At 37.5% G+C, this 25,911-nt stretch overlaps 1 long non-coding RNA gene across 2 annotated transcripts in view; it reads left to right on the top strand.

Moving 5' to 3' along the window:
• The window catches only part of LOC306650462, a 196,169-nt gene that overhangs the window by 140,251 nt on the left and 30,007 nt on the right, over window positions 1-25,911 (top strand). The window contains exon 2 of one of the 2 annotated variants that reach the window (XR_013760931.1): window positions 1,241-1,574. This is a non-coding gene — a long non-coding RNA (uncharacterized lncRNA). Of the gene's footprint in view, window positions 1-1,045; window positions 1,575-25,911 lie in introns of those variants that run through there. The other variant, XR_013760932.1, reaches the window with a different exon arrangement.

The following is a 25,911-nucleotide window of genomic DNA, read 5'->3' as shown; positions in this document are numbered from 1 at the left end:
GTGGTGCCAAACCCCGGGAACTCAGAGAAACAAAGCAGGAGATAAATCAGGTAAAATTATAAAAGAAAATTTTGGCCAGATAAAGTTCGCAGGAATTCGCGACAAGATAAAGTTTGCAGAAATTTGCGACAAGATAAAGTTCACAGGAATTTGCAACTAGATAAAGTTCACAGGGATTTGCGACTGAGATGTGTCTATTGAAAAGTTAATCTGTGTGCTTTTGCTTTTTCTATTGCTATTAAGGTGATTTATTTTTGTGTGCTGATAGATTTACGTAGCTGTATTTTAAAATGAGTGCTGAAGTGAGATTAGTACAAAGTAAATCCCTCCCTCTCTCCTGCCTGGCCTTGCTGAAGCCTGCATTGGAATGTAAACTGTAGCAGTCTCAGCGGGAGAGGGGGGAGTAACCTGAAAAAAAAAAAAAAGAGAGAGAAAGGTGTTCGTTTTTTAACTCCTGGGTAGCTACACAGAACTAACTCATTTTCTAGGATTTTGATTTGGTTTTCTTTAATGCTGTATTTCTGAGCTCATAATTATGATCCTACATACCTAGGTTAATGATTTTTTTGATCAGTTCTATTTTTATTCAACCAGAGTTTTTAAACATCTGTTACATTACAAGAGTTAACATGTATGGGACTACTCAAATGTATTTGTAGAGACATCTGGTTAATTTACAAAGTTAAAATGCTAACTGTTAAATAACATCAAGTACTTTTAAGTCCTTAAATTCCATGGAGTAACATATTTAAACATTATTGGTGTTTTCATAGGTTGGTAAATTAAAAAGTGTTTAAAATTGCTTTGTGTCATTGCTAAAAACAAGGTTATTAAGAGTTATGTTCTAACAGGTAAAACCCCAACCCAGAGGGTGAGCGTTCCATCTGCTTCCTTACCACTTCCTCCTGCTCCCCCTCCAGTTCTGCAAAGCTCCAAGGAGCTCTTAGATTTGGATTTAGAGTTACCATCTCTCCTCTCACTGTGTTTCAGTTAGAGTACTATAAACAACAAAGTATTTTATTTTAGTAAAATGGAGTAATTTATCTAAATTCAGAAATTTCATGAGAGTTGTTTCAGAATGTGAACAAAAATGTGTTGACAGAAAGGAAAGAGAAAATGAAAGGTTCTGGGTTTGAAAATATATTTAGTAAAAGCGAAAAGGAAATGTTTTTGGGTAAGAAAGTGCTTGTGTGATGAAATACATGAGGGTCTAAGTAGGTGCTAAGAAAGTCTGTGTAAGTAAAGGGCAAGTTTCAACAAGTTTGTGTGTAACTAAGTTGGTTGTATGTATGTGAGACAGCTAAAGCTATTTAAAGTTTTTCCTAAGGTGAAATACTAATGTTCTGATATAAACCAGAGTTTAGTCTATATGGTAAAATGACATGGTAAAATGACAAGGATTTCTTTGAAACACTAATTTACTCTTAACTTTGTGTCTATTAAGTTTTATTCTTTAGAACAATTAGTCTTAAAATTGGGGTGTATACAATTATGGTTAAACAACTGTGAGAGTATTGTACTATGTTACAGAGTCTACATTTTTCTTTAAAAACTAAATTTGGTAAGATAAAAGTGTCAAGGTAATTGTGAAATGGTCACTAGTTGCATATTAAATGTGTTCATATTTTCCAGGCATACAAGTTTTTAAAGCAGGGAATTTATCAAGCACTGCTATTCTCCAGAATAAACTTGTCTGTAATGGTAATTTTAAACTTAAGGAGTACATTTTATTGGGGATTTATTTTTATCATTTAATATTCTATTATGGGACCTATTATCAATAAGATATATGTAAAATTGGTTACTTATTTCACTGAGATAAAAATTTAAATGTAAATGTATATCTAAGAGTTAGTGACAGCCTGATTTGTTTAAAGGTTCATATCGTAGAAGGTGAAAGCATTTTGCCACACAAAAGAAAAGTTAAAAGCTCTCTCAGCCTTTCTTTGATTCATGTTTTAGATACAATGTTAAATTATGTTAATTATAAAGTTTATATAGACTCAGGAAACAGTATATGTAAACCACTTAATGATATTTAAGAAAGAAGCAAAGATCAACATCAAAATTAGAACACTTAAGATCTGTAAAGAGCCACACCTTACCTGAGATAAGGGTCTGCCTCCCACCTTACTGCATGTTAGAGTGACTCCAAAATAAGTCAGACTTCAGCTTGTTTAAAGTTATAGTCAGAAGATTGGTTTTTGTTGTAAAATTACTATGATCTCAAAAAGGGTATATAATGTGATTCTCAGTCAAAATTCAAGATAGCTATTATACAAGCTGAATATGTTTTTACTCTTGCTAATTTCATTTTGTAAAACTGTTGCCTGTTACTGTTTTGCAGAAGTAGCTGCTTCAAGAACATACAACCTAGGTAACTTTTGATAATAGGCCATCACCTACAAAACAGATAGTATGTGGTAGTACTTTAATAAAAGGGTAAATAACTGTAAAGTTATAAACATTGAAGCTAAAGCCCAGTACTCTTACTTTATGACTGGTGAGACTGGCTTGCTGGATGATTAAGATCAAACTTAGAAATTGGAATTAAATACAGAGGCCAAGAAAAAAAAAAAAAAAAAAAAAAAAAAACAAAACAGTATCTTGCCCTCAAAGTCAGCCTAAACCCAGGGAATAAGGGGACTTCTCTAAGGAGCACTGCAACTCTGGGTCACACCACCTCCTGATAAAGGAGATTGTTGAGACTAGAGGATAAAAAATCACTCAGTGCATCTGCTGCAGAGGAGGGTCATGGATAAAGGGAGACATCCCTGATGCTTTCAAGGAAAGCCACATCATTGAGAAGACCCTGCCTAACCAATGACACTGGTGGAGCTAAGAAGCTGCTCTTAAGTCCTCTGCGAGTGACCCCTGTGGGAACTCAGCTGACTCTTTAACAAGACAGGAACCAGGTCAATTTGACCAGCTTGATCTTAGACACCCAGCAAAACAGTTAAAACCAAACTATATCCATTCTTGGGCATTTAAAAGAAATAATAGTTAAATGTAACTTAAGATGTACACTTGTATTAGCCCACTAGAATAAAGACTGGAAGCTACAAATGAAAGAAAGATTCTTCATCAAATGTGCCTGATAACTATCAAGAGAAACTGCCAGAGTCAGAAGTTTTTAGTCAGTTTAAGACCTTCCTAAGCTACACAGGTAGACTTAATCTATGTTTGCTAGTATGATTATCTAGCCCCAAGTAACAGAAGTATAGAGATCTCTAGTAAACACAGGTTATACCAATAAAGGGATATTTTACAAAAATCAGATGACATTAAGTAGCTTAACTATATTTTCTGGGGACATCTATGACATTAAGAGTTAAATGTTGTGTTTACATTCCTGATGACCTGGACAATGCTAAAATCCCCAAATAAAGGCCTTGTCCACTCCAGCCTTTATTAGGCCTAGTTATGGGAATAATTTCTCAGTTCTTCCACCTCCTGGTGAGAGATTGACTTCTGTCGTTTTCATGATACTCAGTGGCATGTTTCAGATGCTGCAACATTTACTTTGTGCTAATCTCCTTTCAGTACTCATGTCTTTTTGTTCTTCTCTCATAGAAGCACCCACCCCCAGATGACTTTACAACCTGCTCTTCCCCAACCAGACTTCTACCTTGGACCCCTTGATTGACCCAATTTTTAAAAAAGGGAACTCCGAACTGCTTGCCCCACGCTGCCCCCTTTCAGCTTTGAAGCAGCCAGAATGATCGGTGCCCCCTTTTCCTTACAGCAGTTGGGAGTTCCTAAAGGGGGGAATGAAGCCAGAATTAAGGACAGGTAGTTAGTGTAGAAATAGGGAATCTGGTCAAATCGAGGAAATGAAGCCATGAAACTCATCTGCCTCTGGAAGTTGGAGACTGCCCCTGGGAGAATAAAATGTTAAGGATGCTGTTCACCATGGACAACATAAGACATGCACGGTCCCAATCCAAATTAATATAAAGAAAAGGGGGAGATGTAAGGGACACTTGCCTCTAAGGGCCCGTGGAGGTGGGCATGCCCTGGCCTGATCTTCAAGATGGTGCCTGGCACGGTGCCAGAAAAAGCTTGAAGCTGTTAACAAGTTTCAGGAAGTACTCCTGATTGGCTGATGTACCTTGTGCTTGGCTTGTGTACAGAAAATGTTTTAGACATTTACTTGATATGTCCATGCATTCACCGCAGAGACAACTTTCTGATTGGTCCCTGTATTCTTTATAACCTGGAGTAGTTCTGCATTGGAAAGCCTTGTGTCCACATTAAAGAGAAGAAGCTTCACTGCACCAAAAAAGGCGTATGTGTTATCATTTCCTCCGTGGGCAGTGGGAAGTGATAGGTACGCTCATATATTTCAGGTGGGGTTGCAAATTAGTGCAGTGTCTTTTAAATATGTATTTAGGTTCCCATTATGGTAAATAGTAACACAAAATTTTGTGGAAAAGCAGAGTGGAGATTCCTTAGAAAACCTGGAATGGAACCACCATTTGACCCAGCTATCCCACTCCTTGGCCTATAACCAAAGGACTTAAAATCAGCACACTACAGAGATGCAGCCACATCAATGTTCATAGCTGCTCAATTCACAATAGCCAGATTGTGCAACCAACCTAGATGCCCTTCAATTGATGAATGGATAAAGAAACTATTATATATATATATATATATATATATATATATAATACATATATACACAATGGAATATGTGAATATGGATAAGCCAATCTCAAAAAACCAAAGGATGAATGATCTTGATGATAAGTGCATGATGACACATAATGGGGGTTGGGAGGGGGGCAAGAATGCAAGAATGGAGAAAGGGACTGTATTGAGAGAAAAGAGGGGTGGGAGGGGTGGGAGAAGGAAAAAATAACAGAATGAATCGAAAACTATTACCCTATGTAAATGTATGATTACACAATGGTATACCTCTACTTCATGTACAAACAGAGAAACAAGATGTATTCCATTTGTGTACAATAAAAATAAATTAAAAAAATAAAATAACCATTGATTCCCCCCCAAAAAAACTCTTACCTAGTTACTGACCTCTTTTCAGATTTGTACTTAGAAACAAAACTCTTGAAATTTTTGAGTTTAGGCAAATTACTCCACTTTAATAAGATGAAATGCTATTTTTCATAGTACATAATTGTAATGGAATCAAAACCTCTAATACTCTTTGTATACAAATCACAGAAGAGAATTTTAACACCCAGTAATGGCATTTATAGTGAAGACACAAAAACAAAGCAATCTCAAAACATTTTCATTTAACAATTTATAAAAACATATAATTTTTCAATATATTTGTTTAGGGTGTCTGACTTTATATTAAGCAGTTGATATTGTAGCATTTTAACTTTGTATATTAATCAAGTGTCTCCTTAACAAATTTATGATTAATCCCATTTATGTTAAATATAATTAACATATTTAAATACAAAACCCAGATATCAAGTAAATGTTGTTAACAATAGTAGCCATCTCTTTCTTACTGAAGAAAACTGGAAACAATGGATATTACATTTCAGACATTTAGTAGAAACCACAGACTTTTTAAATTTTTTAACCAGCTAGAAAAACTTTTAAATTAGTAAATCTAAAGACATGTTTTTTTAATCTATTTACTTACCCAATTTAAACTGAACTCCTTTTTTAAAGTCATGTAAATTAAAAAAATTGGATTCATATCTTCTTTAAGTTTAATTTATGAACACTCATTTTCACATTTCTTCTTCTTTTTTTATTATTGTAAACAAATGGGATACATGTTGTTTCTCTGTTTGTACATGCAGTAAGGCATACCATTTGTGTAATCATAAATTTACATATGGTAATGTTGTTTGATTCATCCTGTTATTTTTTCCCTTCCCCCACCCCTCCCACCCCTCTTTTCCCTCTATACAGTCTTTCCTTCCTCCATTCTTGCCCCCTCCCTAACCCTAACCCTAACACTAACCCCTACCACCCCCCATTATGTGTCATCATCCACTTATCAGAGAGATCATTCGACCTTTGTTTTTTTGAGATTGGCCTATCTCACTTAGCATGATACTCTCTAATTGCATCTATGTGTCTGTAAATGCCATAATTTTATCATTCTTTATGGCTGACTAACATTACATTGTGTGATCTACCTGTCTATTTTGGTACCAATACATGCCGTTATTGTTACTATTGCTTTGAAGTATAGTTGAAATTCTGGTATTGTGATACCCACAGCTTCATTTTTCCTGTGAAGGATTGCTTTAGCTATTCTGAATTTCATATTCTTCAAGATGAATTTTATGATTGCTTGCTCTCTCTCTTTCTCTCTCTCTCTCTCTCTCTCTCTCTCTCTCTCTCTCTCTCTATATATATATATATATATATATATATATATATATATATATATAAAATCACAGTTTCGTCATCCATTCATCAATTGAATGGCATCTAGGTTGGTTCCACAATCTGGCTATTGTGAATTGAGCAGCTATGAACATTGATGTGGCTGTATTTCTGTAGTATGCTGGTTTTAAGTCCTTTGGGTACAGGCCAAGGAGTGGGACAGCTGGGTCAAATGGTGGTTCCATTCCAAGTTTTCTAAGGAATCTCCACACTGATTTCCAGAGTGGCTGCACTAATTTGCAATCCCACCAGCAATGTACGAGTGTACCTTTTTCCCCACATCCTCATCAACACCTGTTGTTGCTTGTATTCTTGATAATCACCATTCTAATTGGGGTGAGATGGAATCTTAGGGTGGTTTTGATTTGCACTTATTACTAGAGATGTAGAACATTGTTTCATGTTTGTTGATTGCTTGTAGATCTACTTCTGTGAAGTGTTTGCTCATTTCCTTAGCCCATTTGTTGATTGGGTTATTTGTATTCTTGGTGTATAGTTTTTTGAGTTCTTTATATATTCTGGAGATTAGTGCTCTATCTGAAGTATGAGTGGCAAAGATTTTCTCCCACTCTGTAGGCTCTTTCTTCGCATTGCTGATAGTTTCCTTTGCTGACAGAAAGCTTTTAAGTTTGAATCTATCCTACTTATTTATTCTTGCTTTTATTTCTTGTGCTATGGGAGTTGTGTTGAGGAAGTCTGGTCCTAAGCTGACATGTTGAAGATCTGGACCTACTTTTTCTTCTACAAGATGCAGGGTCTCTGGTCTGACTCTGAGGTCCTTAATCCATCTTGAGTTGAGTTTTGTGCATGGTGAGAGATATGGGTTTAGTTTCATTCTGCTGCATATGAATTTCCAATTTTCCCAGCACCATTTGTTGAAGAGGCTATCTTTTCTCCATTGCGTATTTTTGGCACCTTTGTCTAGTATGAGAAAGTTGTATTTATTTGGGTTTGTGTCCATGTCCTCTATTCTGTACCATTGATCTACCTGTCTATTTTGGTACCAATACCATGCCGTTTTTGTTACTATTGCTTTGTAGTAGAGTTAAAGTTCTGGTATTGCGATACCCCCAACTTCATTTTTCCTGTGAAGGACTGCTTTAGCTATTCTGGATTTCTTATTCTTCCAGATGACTTTTATGATTGCTTCCTCTATTTCTGTAAGGTACAACATTAGGGATTTTAATTGGAATTGAAATGAATCTGTATAGCACTTTTGGTAGTATGGCCATTTTGACAATATTAATACTGCCTATCCAAGAATATGGGAGAACTTTCCATCTTCTAAGATTTTTTTCAATTTTTTTCTTTAGTGTTCTGTAGTTCTCATTGTACAGGTCTTTCATGTCTTTTGTTAGATCGATTCCCAAGTATTTTATTTTTTTTGAAGCTATTGTGAATGGGGTCGTTTTCCTAATTTTTCTTTCCAAAGATTCATCATTTATGTATAAAAACGCATTAGATTTATAAGCATTGATCTCATATCCTGCTACTTTCCTGAATTCACTTATGAGTTCTATACATTTTCTGGTGGAATTTCCTGGTTCCTATAAGTATATAATCATATCATCAGCAAATAGGGATAGTTTGAGTTCTTCTTTTCCTGTTCATATACCTTTAATTTCTTTGGTCTAATTGTTCTGGTTAGAGTTTCAAGGACAATGCTGAATAGAAGTGGTGCAAGGGGCATCCCTGTCTTCTTCCAGTTTTTAGGGGGAATGCTTTCAGTTTTTCACCATTTAGAATGATATTAGCCATGGGCTTAGCATAGATAGCCTTTACAATGTAAAGGAATGTTCACACTATCCCTATTTTTTCTAGTGTTTTGAACATGAAAGGGTGCTCTATTTTATCAAATGCTTTCTCTGCATCTATTGAAATAAACATATGATTCTTGACTTTAAGTCTGTTGATATGGTGAGTTACATTTATTGATTTCCTGATGTTGAACCAACCTTGCATCTCTGGGATGAAACCCACTTGATCATGGTGCACTATCTTTTAAATATGTTTTTGTATGCGATTTGCTAAAATTTGTTGAGAATTTTCGCATCGATGTTCATTAAGGATATTGGTCTGAAATTTTCTTTCCTTGATGTGTCTCTGTCTGGTTTAGGTATCAGGGTGATATTGGCTTCATAGAATGAGTTTGGGAGGGTTTACTCCCCTTCTATTTCATGGAATACTTTGAGAATTAATGGAATGAGCTTTTCTTTAAAGGTTTTTTAGAACTTGGCTGAGAACCCATCTGGTCCTGGACTTTTCTTTGTTGGTAAACTTTTGATGACTTCTTCTATTTCAGTACTTGAAATTGGTCTATTCCAATTTTGTATGTCCTCCTCGTTCAATTTAGGCAATTCATATGTCTCTAGAAACCTGTTGATGTCTTCGAAATTTTCTATTTTGTTGGAGTATAGATTTTCAAAATAGTTTCTAATTGTGTTTTCTATTTCAATCATGTCTGTTGTGATATTTCCTTGTTCATTCCAAATTTTAGTAATTTGAGTTTTCTCTCTTCTCTTTGTTAGTGTGGCTAAGGGTTTATCAATTTTGTTTATTTTTTCAAAGAACCAACTATTTATTTTGTCAATTTTTTAATTGTTTTTTTTTTGTTTCAATTTCATTGATTTCAGCTCTGATTTTAACAATTTCCTGTCTTCTACTGCATTTGGTGTTGGTCTGTTCTTCTTTTTCTAGGGCTTTTAGCTGTAGTGTTAGGTTGTTTATTTGTTGACTTTTTCTTCTTTTATTGAATGCGCTCCATGAAATAAATTTTCCTGTAAGTACTGCTTTTATAGTGTCCTACAGATTTTGATATGATGTTTCTTTGTTCTCATTTACCTCTAATAATTTTTTAATTTCCTTCCTGATATCTTCTGTTATCCATTCATCATATAATACCATATTGTTTAGCATCCAGGTGTGGGAGTAGTTTCTGTTTTTACTCTTTTTATTTCTAGTTTCAATCCATTATCATCCGATAGAATACAAGGTAGTGTCTCTGTCTTCTTGTATTTGCTAACGTTAGCTTTGTGGAATAATATATGCTCTATTTTAGAGAAGGATCCATGTGCTGCTGAGAAAAATGTGCATTCACTCTTTGTTGGATGGTATATTCTATATATGTCCATTAAGTCTAAATTATTGATTGTGTTATTGAGATCTATGATTTCTCTGTTCAATTTTTGTTTGGAAGTTCTGTCCAGTGGTGAGAGAGGCATGTTAAGAACACCTAGTATTATTGTGTTATGGTCTATTTGGTTTCTGAAATTGAGATGGATTTGTTTGACATACATGGATGAGCCACTGTTTGGGGCATGGATATTTATGATATGTCTTGCTGATTTATGTTTCACTTAAGTAGTATCCCTTCTGAGTAACTTTGGCTTGATATCCACATTATCTGCAATGAGGATGGATACCCCAGCTTTTTTGCTGAGTCCATGTGCATGGTATGTTTTTCCCCATCCTTTCACCTTTAGTCTATGGGTATCTTTTTCTATGAGATGAGTCTTTTGTAGGCAACATATTGTTGGATCTTTCTTTTTAATCCAGTCTGCCAGTCTATGTCTTTTGATTGATGAGTTCAGGCCATTAATTTTCAGGGTTATTATTGAGATGTGATTTGTATTCCTGGTCACTTGGCTTTTTGTTTTGTTTTGCATGGCTTGGTTCCTCCTATATTTGACAATTCCTTTAGGATAGTTCCTTCCTTTGCTGATTTGCATCATTGTTTTTCATTTCTTCCTCATGGAATATTTTGCTGAGAATGTTTTGTAATGCTGGCTGTCTTTTTGTAAATTCTTTTAGCTTTTGTTTATCATGGAAGGATTTTATTTCATATCAAATTTGAAGGTAAGTTTTCTGGGTATAAGATTCTTGGTTGGCATCCATTTTCTTTCAGCGCTTGAACAATGTTGTTCCAGGCCCTTCTAGCTTTTAGGGTCTGGATTGAAAAATCTGCTGATATCCGTATTGATTTCCCCCTGAATGTAATTTGGTTCTTTTCTCTCACAGCCTTTAAAATTCTGTCTTTATTTTGTATGTAAGGTATTTTCATTATAATGTGTCTTGGTGTGGGTCTGTTGTAATTTTGTGTATTTGGAGTCCTATAAGCATCTTGTACTTGATTTTCCATTTCATTCTTCAGATTTGGGAAATTTTCTGATATTATTTCATTGAATAGATTGTACATTCCTTTGGTTTGTTTCTCTAAGCTTTTCTCAATCCCAATAATTCTTAAAGTTGGCCTTTTCATGATATCCCATACTTTTTGTAGATTCTGTTCATGATTTCTTATGATCTTCTCTGTTTTTTCAACTTTGTTTTCAAGGTTAAATATTTTTCTTCAATATCTGAGGTTCTGTCTTCCAGGTGTTGTATCCTATTGGTTATGCTTTCTATGGAGTTCTTAATTTAGTTTATTGTTTCCTTCATTTTAAGGATTTCTTTTGTTTGGTTTTTTTCAATATCTCTAACTCTTTATTGAAATGATCTTTTGCTTCCTGTGTTTGCTCTTTTAACTGTCAATTGGTGAGATCATTCAATGCCTGCATTTGCTCTTTCATCTCATCATTCAATGCCTGCATTTGCTCTTTCATCTTATTGTTTGCTCCCTGATCATTTTAAATATGTACATTCTGTACTCCTTTTCTGTCATTTCTTCTGCTATGCTGTCATTGGATTTTATTGATGTAACATCTAGATTTTTGGGGGGCATTTTCTCATCTTGTTTTCTCATATTGTTCAGTTATCAGTGGATCACTTAGATATTGCAGATTTCCTCTGTTGACTTATAGTGTTCCTGAAGATTTCTAGTATGCCCCCTCTTCATCTTCAGTAGCCTGAAGTCTTGGAGGGAGTTGATAATGCAGTGCTCCACAAGGAAGCTGCCTCTCTAGGGGTGTTGGCCTTCAGGTGGGTTATATTCCCTGCTAGTGGGCAGAAGTGCTTCCACTTGTTGACCAATGGTCATCCAAAGGGGAACTAGGCTGCGGGCTGAGGCAAGGCCTGTTTGGGCCTGTGTCTCGTTTTACCATCCTTGTGGGAAAACCTCATCCAGCAGGGAAGCCTCACCTGGTGGGGAGGTCTCTTTGGTCAGTTCCCCTCCTAGAGGTTCCCCTCAATCCACAACTACCGCCTAGGCTGGGCAGCCTTCCTCTGCAATGTTCCCAGGGTCCCGTACCTACCTTCTGGGTCTGGGAGTCTCACCCTATGCAGAAGAGTATCCTTAGGCTGCCCCTCCTCAGAGAAGCTGCCCGCAGTCCTGGAACCTTTGCTCTGCCCCTCAGCTTGTCTCTGTGTGGCTCTTCCACCAAGAAGCTGCCTAGGTCCTGGGACCGTGCTCTGCCCCTAATTGCCTGGATGCGACCCGCTGCATGCCTCCTCCTCCGGGCATCCGCCCGGAGTTCTGTTGTGGTGGCTCCAAGTCCAAGTGACCTGCCACATTCCTTCTTCTCTGGGCAGCTGCCTGGAGTTCCCGTGTGGTCACTCTGAGTCCAAACAACTTGCCACATGCCTCCTCCTCTGGGCAGCCATTCGGAGCTCTGTTGGGTTGCTCCGAGTCCAAGCTTTGTGCTGAGTGACCGTCCTCTACAATGTTTCCAGTTGTCCAAGTTCACTGCTCCAGCTGGGGGAGGGGTGTCTCATTGGAAACTCTACGTCACAAAGTTTCCTGCATTCTGGGACTACTGCCCCATCCGGGTCACCTCCCCAATGGGAGAGACTCACCCAGCGGCTTTGAGTTGGTCCCAAGTCTCTCAATACCTCCTCTTCATGAATCCTGAGCCCTGGAGCAATATGAAATGCAGCTACTCTCTAGTCCACCATCTTGAAACCCTTCCTTCACATAAATTTTGATACCATGTTCATGACATATGAACACAAATACATATTAGACACAATAATATAATATACACGGCGGCTGCCATGGGCAGGTCCTGTGGCCATAGTCCTGCAGCCTCCCATCATGCCCCACACTGACCCCTGCTGCCCCTACTTCCAGCCGCCTGCACCAGAACGCGGGGCCTTTGTGAGCATGGAGGGTGGTGGAGATCCAGTCCTGGGCCCGCCAACGCGCTCCCCGAGCAAGGAGGCAGTGAGCAGGGGCAGGCCGGGGCCAGGGGCCAGGGGACAGCATGGGAGGACGCAACCGTGCGACCGCACCCACGTGCTGTGCTCTCGGCTGAGGCTGATTGTGACACTGTGTGTGACAGTGTGACACCATGCCAGTGCGCACGGGCCAAGCTCGCGGCTGAGGCTCTATTTTCTCAGGACACTGCCCTTCTTCCAGAGAAGAGTTTGAAGGAGAAGGACAGAAGAACTGTCATAAACTCTTAAAAGTCTTAAAGCCATGTCAAAGGATTTGGTGACATTTGGGAATGTGTCTGTAAGTTTCACTCAAGAGGAATGGGAATGGCTGAATCCCACTCAGAGGACTTTGTACAGGAGGGTCATGTTGGAGAACTACAGAACCCTGGTATCACTGGGGATTTATTTTTCTAAGCCAGATGTGATCTCATTATTGGAGCAAGGAAAAGAGCCCTGGATGGCGAAGAAGGAGGGAACAAGAGGAACATGCCCTGATTGGGAGCATCTATTTAAAAACAGTGACTTTTCATCAAAGCAAGATGTTTATCAAGTATCAGCCAAAGTAGTGACAATGGGAAGAAGTCATCTCACTCAGAGTCTTGTTTGTCCCAATTTGAAAGACTGTGAAAGTGAGGGCTGGTTTAAGAACAAGGTGGGAAGTCAGGAGATACTCTCTAATCAGTTGATCACCACTCATGAAGAAATCCTCCCTGAAGATCAAAGTAATGAGTATAATAGATCTTGGGAAACATTCAATCTGGATGCAAGACTAGATTCACATCAGAGGTTCCCCACCAAAGAAAGAGTACATAAGTGTGAACCACAAAAGAGAAGTTATCCAAAAAAAAATCTGTTGAAATGAAACATAAGAAGGTCTGTGTAGAAAAGAAACTTTTGAAATGTAATGAATGTGAGAAAGTCTTCAATCAGAGTTCATCCCTTACTCTCCATCAGAGAATTCATACTGGAGAGAAACCCTATGCATGTGTTGAATGTGGGAAAACCTTCAGCCAGAGTGCAAACCTAGCTCAACATAAGAGAATACATACTGGGGAGAAGTCTTTTGAATGTAAAGAATGTCAGAAGGCCTTCAGCCAGAATGCACACCTAGCTCAACACCAGAGAGTGCCTACTGGAGAGAGACCTTATCAGTGTCAAGAATGTAAAAAAGCCTTCAGCCAGATTGCACACCTGACTCAACACCAGAGAATTCATACTGGAGAGAGACCTTTTGAATGTATTGAGTGTGGAAAGGCCTTTAGTAATGGTTCATTTCTTGCTCAACATCAGAGAATTCACACTGGAGAGAAACCTTACATATGTCATGTGTGTGGGAAGGACTTTAGTCATCATGGATACTTAATTGTACATCAGAATTCATACAGGAGAGAGACCCTATGAATGTAAGGAATGTAGGAAGGCCTTCAGTCAGTATGCACACCTAGCTCAACACCAGAGAGTTCATACTGGGGAGAAGTCTTATGAATGTAAAGTATGTAGGAAAGCCTTCAGTCAGATTGCATACCTTGATCAGCACCAGAGGGTTCATACTGGCGAGAAGCCCTATGAATGTGCAGAATGTGGGAAGGCCTTTAGCAATAGCTCCTCACTTGCACAACATCAGAGAAGTCATACTGGAGAAAAACCTTATATGTGCAAGGAATGTAGGAAAACATTCAGCCAGAATTCAGGCCTTGCTCAACATCAGAGAATTCATACTGGAGAGAAACCTTACGAATGTAATATCTGTGGGAAAGCCTTTAGCTATAGTGGGTCACTTACTCTGCATCAGAGAAACCACACTGGGGAAAGACCCTATGAATGTAAAGTTTGCAGGAAGTCTTTCAGACAGTGTGCACACCTTGCTCACCATAAGAAAATCCACAGTATAGAGACTTTCTTGGCCCTTTCTTCTCACTCACCCTCCATATCTAATCAGTTACCAAGACCTGTAGGTTTTATCTCCTAAATATGTACAGAAGCTGACCCATTTAATGCATTTCCACTAAATCATCCTTATCCAGTACATACAATCTGTTGAATATGGAAATAGCTTTCTGTGAGTCTCCGTGTGTGCACCATTGCCTTTCCATCCTCAGCCTTTCTGCCAAACTTGTATTTTAAAAAAAGTGTTGATTACATCATTCCTCCCTCATTAAAATCCCTCAGTGACATCCAAACAAAAAAATAATAATAATAACACACAGGTGTGCACATAAATATAAAACAGAAAAAAAAATGATTTTGTATTTTTCTTAGTGGGGTTCCATGGGTAGGAGGCAATGTTACAGATGTTCATTAAAGCCTGTATTAGATTTAAATAATCGGAAGTTCAAACACAGCCAATCAGACATTTACATTATAACTTAAATATAGGGCAGGCCAATATTTAAATATAACTTAAATATTTGGAAATGCCAGATGTGAGATCTAACATCCATGATGAACACTAAAAACAAACATATAGGTAGCTGGCCACAACTCATCATTAATGGCTATTGGATGCACCCCAAACATCAGCATCCCTAGAAAATTGGCCTCTGAACAAAAATAGAGTATGAAACCCTCTTTAGCTAGATAAAATAAAACCTATTAGGAGAATATATTAATTTAGGTGTGCAAGATCAAATGTGAATTCACCATAAAATCATGGACCCAAAAACCCAGGACCTTAAAAAAAAGAGAAGTTCATGAGAAAAATTACATGTCTACAATACTTTAGTAAAAGACCATGTGAAACATCTTTATCAGTTCAGTTTATTTTTAACTTAAATTAGAGTCAGTTTAAATATGTAAAGAATGCAGGAGCCTGCAATATCCTCCAGATTTTGTTTCAGGAAAAGATTTTTAAGAAAAGGAAAGCTTGCACATTTGGATTTTTTCCATTGTTTTTCTATTGGTGCTGTAAGATTAGGGTGGAAAATAGTTAAGAACAAAAAAGTGGAAAAGATAGCCAGCAAAACACACATGGTTAATATTTAAAAGTAAAGCTTTTTTCTTTTGATTTAACCATTTCTCTGGAAGTCTTTCTCATAATTTAAAAGTGATACCCTTTATTTCTTTTGTCTTAACCAGTTCTCTGTAAGTCTTTCTTGAAGGTCTCCACAATTTACATTTAAAATGCAAGCTTAAAAAAGATAGAGATATAGCAGAAGCTAAGAAGTAAGGGAACCTGCTGTTTCATTCTCTTAAAGCATGGTGCTCTGATATGTGTTTTCTCTGAAGAGCCCCTTTTATCCTTTTTATTCCTTGAGCCTTAAGTATTACATTAAGTAGGGCACAAATTGCCTACATTGTGTCTACATTTAATGCTCCCTCTTTAAGGAACCAGGCACAAATTTCAAAAAAATAATTTAAAAAATGGTAACAATAGTGCCTTCTTTGATTTAAGCATAGGCTTAAGCATAAGCACAGCAACATGGAGATCCCTTTCTTTGGATCCTAGCTGTCCCATATTTTATACCAAGCTATATAGAAACTCCCTCCTGTCCTTCCTTTATCCACCTGCATCTTTTTAAAAACACCCCACTTGCCTGACAGATGAAAAGAACTCAAGTGTTTGGGGTTCCTGTTCGGGCACCAACTGCCTTGTCCTGCATACTCATTTAATTAAGTCCCCTAAAGCTATGATGAGGGTATTGAGAAAAGATAGGCACACAAATAGAGAAAACTCTGGGAATTGTTGGTTCAGCAAAGAACTGATGGGGGAAGATGACCATGATCAAACTTGGCACATTTATTATATAGCTTTAAACAACTTAAGAAGGTTTATTGTGAGAAGGTTTCTTCAAAGCAAGTAGAATCAAGGTCATGAGTATGAATAACCTGATAAGACTATCAGCTCATGCCCATAATTCTTTATCCATTAGCAGGTGGCATTTAAACCCAAGATTAAGATCTGATAAACTCTGTAGCCATCACAGAATCTCCCTTTGATTAGGGCATCACCATAGCAACCAGGAAATCTCAAATCGACACCTTCACCCTGAGAATTCACAAGAGGTATTGCCTATGTCTCCAGACAGCTCAAAGACCATAATTCATTCACTGCTCCTGACAGTCTATTTTTTAAAATTTTTTGTTTCAATTTCATTGATTTGGGGCTCTGATTTCAATTATTTCCTGCCTTCTACTTCTTTTAGTGTTGATTTCTTCTTCTTTATATAGGGCTTTATGATGAAATGTTAGGTTATTTATTTGGTAGCTTTCTCTTCTTTTAAAGAACATGCTCAGTGTAATGAACATTCTTTTCAGCAGTGCCTTCATAGTATCCCAGAAAGTTTGATAAGTTGTGTCATGATTCTCCTTTACCTCTAAGTATTTTTTAAATTTCATCTCTGATTTATTCTACTGTCCATTGTTCATTCAATAGCATATTTTTTAGTCCCATAGTGTTAGAATAGACTCTATTTTATATTTTATTAATGATTTCTAATTTCATTCAAGTATGGTATGAGGGAATGCAAAGAAGTATTATCTCTATTCCTTTTGTGTTGGCTAAGAGTTTAGTTGTGGCCTTAGATAAAGTCTAGTTTAGTGAAGAATCTGTGTACTGCAGAGAAGAAAGTGTTTTCAGTCATTAATGGATGAAATATTCTGTATATCTTGGTTAAGCCAAAATTAGTAATTGTATTATTTATTTCCATAACTTCTTTGTTTAGTTTTTGTTTGATCAGTCTATCCAGTGATTAGATGCATGTTAAAGTTCCCTACTATTATTGCATTGCGGTCTATTTGATTCTTGGAATTGATAAGGTTTTGTTTGAAGTACATAGATGCTTCACTGTTTGGGGCATACATATTAATAATTGTTAAATGTTATTGATGTAGGATTATCTTAAGTATTATAAAAATGAATTTCCTGTGCCTTCTGACTAACTTTGAAATCCACTTTATCTGATGTGAGAAAAGGAACCCCTTCTTGTTGAAGACAGCTATGTGATTGATACACCTTTTCCCATCTTATCATTTTCTGTCTTTGTATGTCTGCCTAAGAGGTAGTCTCTTGAAGACATTCTGTAATATAATATAAAGTTGCTCCCCTGCCCTTTACACTGCAGTCATTTCCCTGCCCCTCAACTACTTGTCAGTCTGTGAACATCCTAGCTATCTATTGGTTCATTAGTCAGCTTGCAAGTATCCTTCTCCATTATTGGTCCCATTAACCTGTGGAATTAGACTGCTTAAGGATAGCTCCCCACCATTTTCTCTCTTTCTTCTCCTCTCCTCACTTTCATGCCTCTCTCTCTCCTCCTTGCTTTCATGCTGTCTCCTCCATTTCACTCTCCTGCACATGCACCCTTTCTCTTTTCCTCTCATTTTCTCTCTTAACCTGAAGGGAGACACTCTGTGTGCTTAATAAACTCCCTTATGTGAGTTTTCATGTCTGGCATGGTTTTCTGGGTTCTTACATTGGTGCAGTGACTCCGATGAGTCTTCTACCACCACTTAGATGGGTGGAATACCATCTGTTGCCCCAGACCCCCAGATTCTAGTTTTACCTTCCATTCAACTGGACACTCAGTTCTCTGCATCCAACACTGGACTTCAGATTGGTGAGTTCCCTAGGCAGGCTCCCCTAGGCTGACTCAAACACTCCTCTGTCAACCTGAGAAGTGACTGTTGAGTGTCCAGGGTCCTTGAGGCGGCTCAGGGGTGCAGGTACCCCCAGCCACAACTTTGATAGTTACAGCTGGCCCCCTTAGTCCATCTCATCTGCTGGGTGGGTTTCTGATTTTATGGTGGAGATTCTCTCTCAGGGTTGAGGCTCATCTTCACCCTCATCCCCTCTTGAAAACCTGATGTCAGGTCCCCACCATTCTTTTTTGCTGGCGCACATTGATGCTTGTGTGATGACACCATCAATGTGCTGCCTCCTCATCTCCAGCTGACTACTCTGGCCTTGGGACACCCTGGCCACAGACTTGGGTGTATCGGTCTCCATCATGGGATCTGTGTCCTCCATTCTGGCAGATTCACCCCTGGGATGTCTATTAGACAACTTTAGAACCCTTCACCTGACCCCGACTTAAAGTCATCAAAACTTAATGATACTTGGTTACAGTACCCTTTAGATAATCAATCCAAAATGGCCATGTAATGGCACACAGCTTCTGTGAGCAAGTGGGTAGATGGAAAGGGATTTCTTATCTTCAAGTCTCTTCTTTCCTGGCCTTCTTGGCTTTTCCTGCAAACTTGAACACCTCTTTTGGCTTCATCTCCCCATTTTAAACCCTTCTCCTTCTCCAACTTCGACACAGCTCTGTTTCTGCTTCCATTCCCCTGCCCAGCCCTCCTAGTCCTCCTGTCATGAGGTCCCACATACACCAGTATGGAGGGAGTAACCAGCCCAACAATCAGTGGCATGTCCCAGTAAGGAGTATGATATAGCAGCTCCATTCCTCACAAGTAGTGGGAGATAATGTTTCATTTTCTGCATCCAAGAACCTGTTATCTCAGTCCCTTTCAGATCTCAGTGAAGGCTTACCTTGAAATGTAAATAGAGGAAGCCAGAAGGCAGTGGGAGACACTCTCAAGTCCAAGAAAAAAAAGTGTCCATTTAAAATTTCTCCTGGGCTGCAACACAGAACACTTTATCTCTCCCTCTCACCTCTTCTCTCTGTCTTTCTCTTTCTCATTCTCTCATGCTATAATTAATGGCCATTATCATTTTTCTTCTAGGATATTTTTGAGCTCATAATTTTTATCGTACATACCTAGGTTAATGATTTTTGATCAGTTCTTTTTATCCAACTCTAGAGTTATTTTTGAACATCCATTACATTGCAATGGAGATGAACATTACAAGGCCTCTGCTTTTGTATTAAATATAAGTGTGCATAAAATTAAAAAAATTTAAAAAATGCATCTAAATACTTTTAATTCATGTGATTTTAAAAAGGTTCAATTTAAATTGGGTAAACTAATAGAAGTAAAATATCTTTAAAATTAACTCACAAGTCTCTAGGTGGTCAAACTAATAAAATGTTGATGTTTATAATATACTTAAACATTATTGGTGTTTTCATAGGTTGGTAAAACTTACTCTCAATATGTCTGTTAGGTTCTAAATGTGTTCATATTTTCCAGGTATACAAGTCTTTAAAGCAGAAAATTTATCAAGCTTCTATTCTCCAAATTAAACTTGTCTCTAATGGTAATTTTAAACTTATAAGAAGACTAAATATTATTGGGAACCTATTTCTATTATTTAGTGTTCTAGTATAGGACCTTTCATCAATAGGATATATGTAAAATTTGTTACTTTTTACACTGAGATAAAAAATTTTAAAATGTAAATGTATATCTAAAAGTTAGTGAGAGCCTGATTTGTTTAAAGGTTAATATCATGAAACATGAAAGTATTTTACTACTTTGCCACACAAAAGGAAAGTTAAAAGCTCTCTCAGTCTTTATTTTATGTTTTAGATATAATGTTAAATTGTGTTAACTAATGTTCATATAGACTCAGGAATCAATATATGTAAACTTCTTAAAATGACATTTAAGAAAGGAGTAAAGATCAACATCAGAATTAGAACACTTCACTTAAGATTTGTAAAGAGCCACGCCTTATCTGAGATAAGGCTCTGCCTCCCTTCCCACCCTGCTGCATGTTAGAATGGCTCCAAAGTAAGCCAGACTTTAACTCATTTAAAGTTGTGCTCAAAATTTGATGTTTGTTGTAAACATTACTGTGACCTCAAACAGGGGATATAATACTAACTCAGACAAAATTCAAGATAGCTATTGCACAAACTGAATGTTTTACTGTTGGTGATTCCATTTTGTATTGTCCTTGTAAACTCTAATTGTTGCCTGATTAATATTTTGTGGAAGTACTGCTTCAAGAGCAAACGCCATAAATTAACTTGAAATAAATAGTAAGCCATCACATATAGGACAGATAATGTAGACCCCAATTAGATAAAAGTGGATAAATAACTGTAAAGACATAGACATTGAAATTAAAGCCCAGCACTCTTACTTTATGACTGGTGAGACAGGCTTGCTGGATAGTTAAGATCAAACTTAGAGATTGAAATTAAATACAGAGGACAAGGAAAAAAAAAAAAAAAAAAAAAACAGTATCTTGCCCTCAAAGTCAGCCTGAACCCAGGGAACAATAGGACTTCTCTAAAAAGCTTTGAAACTCTGGGTCACATGACCTCCCGATCAGGGAGATTGATGAGGACACTAGAGGATGAAAAGCCAATCAGTACACCTGCTATAGAGGAGGGTCATGGGAAAAGACATCCCTGGTGCTTCTAAGGGAAGCCACCTCATCGAGGAAACCCTACCTAACAGATGGCACAAAAGCTAAGAAACTGGTCTCAAGTCCTCTACAAGTGACCCCTGTGGGAACTCAGCTGACTCTTTAACACACAGGAACAGATCACTTTGACCAGCTTGATCTTAGACACTTAGAAAAACAGTTAAAACCAAAATATAGTCATTCTTGGGCATTTAAAAGAAATATTAGTTAAATGTAACTTAAGATGTACACTTGCATTAGTCCACTAGAATAAAGACTAAAAGCTACAAAAGTGAGATTCTTAGGCAAATGTGCCTGATAACTATCAAGAGAAACTGCCAGAGTCAGAAAATTTTAGTCAGTTTAAGGCCTGCAGACCTTCCTATGCTACACAGGTAGGCTTAATATATGTTTGCTAGTATGATTTTCTAGCACTAAGTAACAGAAATACAGAGATCTCTACTAAACACAGGTTATACCAATAAAGGGATATTTTACAAAAATCAGATGACATTAAGTAGCTTAACTATATTTTCTGGGGACATCAATGACATTAAGAGTTAAGTGTTGTGTTTACATTCCTGATAACCTGGACAATGTTAAAGTTCCCAAATAAAGGCCTTGTCCTCTCCAGCCTTTGTTAAGCCTTGTTATGGGAACAACTTCTCAGTTCTTCCACCCCCTGATGAAGGATTATTGACTTCTGTCATCTTCATGATTTTCATTGGCATGTTCCAGATTTGCAACATTTATCTTGTACTAATCTCATTTCAGTACTCATGTCTTTTTGTTCTTCTCTCATAGAAGCACCCACCCAAGATGACTTTACAACCTGCTCTTCTCCAACCAGACTTCTACCATGGACCCCTCGATTGACCCAATTTCTAAAAAGGGAACTTCAAACTGCTTGCCTCATGTTGCCCCCTTCCAACTTGACAAAGCCAGAGCAGTCATAGTCCCCATTTCCCTACAGCAGTACAGGAGTTCCTAAAACTAGAGGGGGGAATGAAGGCAGAACTGGGGACAGGCAGTTAGTGTAGAAATAGGGGATCAGTCAAATTGAGGAAATGAAGTCCATGAAAGCCTTTGGAAGTCTGGAAGTTGAAGACTGCCCCTGGGAGAATGGACTTTTTACATCTCACCTTCAAAACCAGGCCTAGTCACATAGGCAGGAAGGAGAGATAAGGTGGGAAAAAACAAAAGATTTTCTTACAAAAACAGAAATGGGGGAATGTAATATAATATAAAGCTGCTTCCCTGCCCTTTAAGCTGCAGTCATTTTCCCTTTTCCCAACTTCTTGTTGCTTCCCTGCCCTTTTTGCTGTAGTCATTTCCCTGCCTTCCAACTACATGTCAGTCTGTGAACATCCTTGCTAGCTATTGGTTCATCAGTCAGCTTGCAAGTATCCTTCTCCATTATTGGTCCCATTAACCCATGAAATTTGACGGCTTAAGGATAGCTCCCTGCCATTTTCTCTCTCTTCTCCTCTCCTCGCTTTCATTCTTCTTTCTCTCCTCCTTGCTTTCATTCTATCTCCTCCATTTCACTCTCCTGTGTTTGTGCCCTTTTTCTTTTCCTCTCATTTTCTCTCTTACCCTACAGGGAGACACTCAGTGTGTGTGCTCAATAAACTTCCTTATATGAGTTCCCATGTCTGGTGTGTGGTTTTCTGGGTTCTTACACATCCTTTTTTTTTATTTTTTTTAATTTTATTGTAAACAAATGGGATACATGTTGCCTCTCTGTTTGTACATGGCGCAAAGGCATACCATTTGTGTAATCATAAATCCACATACAGTAATGTTCTTTGATTCATTCTGTTATTTTTTTCCCCTTCCCCCCACCCCTCCCACCCCTCTTTACCCTCTATACAGTACTTTCTTCCTCCATACTTGCCCCCCTCCCTAACCCTAACTCTAACCCTAACACTAACCCTTCCCTCCCCCCCATTATGTGTCATCCTCCACTTATTAGCGATATCATTCGTCCCTTGTCTTTTTGAGATTGGCTTATCTCACTTAGCATGATATTCTCCAATTTCATCCATTTGCCTGCAAATGCCATAATTTTGTCATTCTTTATGACTGAGTAATATTCCATTGTGTATATATACCACAGTTTATTTATCCACTCGTCAATTGAAGGGCATCTAGGTTGGTTCCATAGTCTGGCTATTGTGAATTGAGCGGCTATGAACATTGATGTGGCTGTATCTCTGTAGTATGCTGATTTTAGATCCTTTGGGTATAGGCCAAGGAGTGGGATAGCTGGGTCAAATGGAGGGTCCACTCCAAGTTTTCTAAGGAATCTCCACACTGCTTTCCAGAGTGGCTGCACTAATTTGCAGCCCCACCAGCAATGTATGAGTGTACCTTTCTCCCCACATCCTCGCCAACACCTGTTGCTTGTATTTTTGATAATCACCATTCTAATTGGGGTGAGATGGAATCTTAGGGTGGTTTTGATTTGCATTTCTCTTATTACTAGAGATGTTGAACATTTTTCCATATGTTTGTTGATTGCTTGTACATCTTCTTCTGTGAAGTGTCTGTTCATTTCCTTAGCTCATTTGTCGACTGGATTATTTGAATTCTTGGAGTAGAGTTTTTTGAGTTCTTTATAGATTCTGGAGATTAGTGCTCTATCTGAAGTATGATTGGCAAAGATATTCTCCCACTCTGTAGGCTCTCTCTTCACATTACTGATAGTTTCCTTTGCTGAGAGAAAGCTTTTTCGTTTGAATCTATCCCAGTTATTGATTCTTGCTTTTATTTCTTGTGCTATGGGAGTCCTGTTGAGGAAGTCTGGTCCTAGGCCGACATGTTGAAGATCGGGACCTACTTTTTCTTCTATAATCTGCAGAGTCTCTGGTCTGATTCCAAGGTCCTTAATCCATTTTGAGTTGAGTTTTGTGCAGGGTGAGAGATATGGGTTTAGTTTCATTCTGTTGCATATGGATTTCCAATTCTCCCAGCACCATTTGTTGAAGAGGCTATCTTTTCTCCATTGCATATTTTTGGCACCTTTGTCTAGTATTAGAAAGTTGTATTTATTTGGGTTTGTGTCCGTGTCCTCTATTCTGTACCATTGATCTACCTGTCTATTTTGGTACCAGTACCATGCCGTCTTTGTTACTATTGCTTTGTAATAAAGTTGAAGTTCGGGTATTGCGATACCCCCTGCTTCATTTTTCCTGCGAAGGATTGCTTTAGCTATTCTGGGTTTCTTATTCTTCCAGATGAATTTCATGATTGCTTGCTCTATTTCTGTAAGGTACGTCATTGGGATTTTAATTGGGATTGCATTGAATCTGTATAGCACTTTTGGTAGTATGGCCATTTTGACAATATTAATTCGGCCTATCCAAGAACATGGGAGATCTTTCCATCTTCTAAGGTTTTCTTTAATTTCTTTCTTTAGTGTTCTGTAGTTCTCATTGTAGAGGTCTTTTACCTCTTTTGTGAGATTGATTCCCAAGTATTTTATTTTTTTTGATGCTATGGTAAATGGGGTAGTTTTCATAATTTCTCTTTCTGAGGATTCCTCACTTATGTATAAAAATGCATTGGATTTATGAGCATTGATCTTGTAACCTGCCACTTTACTGAATTCACTTATGAGTTCTAACAGTTTTCTGGTGGAATTTCCTGGTTCCTCTAAGTATATAATCATATCATCCGCAAATAGGGATAGTTTGAGTTCTTCTTTTCCTATTCGTATTCCTTTAATTTCCTTGGTCTGTCTAATTGCTCTGGCTAGAGTCTCAAGAACGATATTGAATAGGAGTGGTGAAAGAGGGCATCCCTGTCTTGTTCCAGATTTTAGGGGGAATGCTTTCAGTTTTTCACCGTTTAGAATGATATTAGCCATGGGCTTAGCATAGATGGCCTTTACAATGTTAAGGAATGTTCCCACTATCCCTATTTTTTCTAGTGTTTTGAGCATGAAGGGGTGTTGTATTTTATCAAATGCTTTTTCTGCATCTATTGAAATAATCATGTGGTTCTTGACTTTAAGTCTATTGATATGGTGAATTACATTTATTGATTTCCGGATGTTGAACCAACCTTGCATCCCTGGGATAAAACCCACTTGATCATAGTGCACTATCTTTTTAATATATTTTTGTATGTGATTTGCTAAGATTTTATTGAGAATTTTTGCATCAATGTTCATTAATGATATCCGTCTGAAATTTTCTTTCCTCGATTTATCTCTGTCTGGCTTGGGTATCAGGGTAATATTGGTTTCATAGAATGAGTTTGGGAGGGTACCCTCCTCTTCTATTTCATGGAATACTTTGAGAAGTATTGGAATGAGCTCTTCTTTAAAGATTTTGTAGAACTCGGCTGAGAACCCATCTGGTCCTGGACTTTTCTTTGTTGGTAGGCTTTTGATGACCTCTTCTACTTCATTACTTGAAATTGATCTATTTAAATTTTGTATGTCCTCCTCGTTCAATTTAGGCAATTCATATGTCTCTAGAAACCTGTTGATGTCTTCGAAATTTTCTATTTGGTTAAAATATAGATTTTCAAAATAGCTCCTAATTATGTTTTGTATTTCAATCGTGTCTGTTGTGATATTTCCTTGTTCATTCCGAATTTTGGTGATTTGGGTTTTCTCTCGTCTTCTCTTTGTTAGAGTGGCTAAGGGTTTATCAATTTTGTTTATTTTTTCAAAGAACCAACTATTTATTTTGTCAATTTTTTGTATAGTTTCTTTTGTTTCAATTTCGTTGATTTCAGCTCTGAGTTTAACTATTTCCTGTCTTCTACTACTTTTGGTGTTGGTCTGTTCTTCTTTTTCTAGGGCTTTGAACTGAAGTGTTAGGTTGTTTATTTGTTGATTTTTACTTCTTTTATTGAATGCGCTCCATGAAATAAATTTTCCTCTAAGTACTGCTTTCATAGTGTCCCAAAGATTTTGATATGATGTTTCTTTGTTCTCATTTACCTCTAGGAATTTTTTAATTTCCTTCCTAATATCTTCTGTTATCCATTCATCATGTAATAGCATATTGTTTATTCTCCAGGTATTGGAGTACCTTCTGTTTTTTACTCTTTCATTTATTTCTAACTTCAAACCATTATGATCTGATAGAATACAAGGTAGTGTCTCTATCTTCTTGTATTTGCTTACATTAGCTTTGTGGCATAATATATGGTCTATTTTAGAGAAG

The sequence above is a fragment of the Sciurus vulgaris genome (genome assembly GCF_902686455.1).
Source record: "Sciurus vulgaris genome assembly, chromosome: 2".
NCBI lineage: Eukaryota > Metazoa > Chordata > Mammalia > Rodentia > Sciuridae > Sciurus > Sciurus vulgaris.
This window is presented reverse-complemented; position numbering and strand designations above follow the sequence as displayed.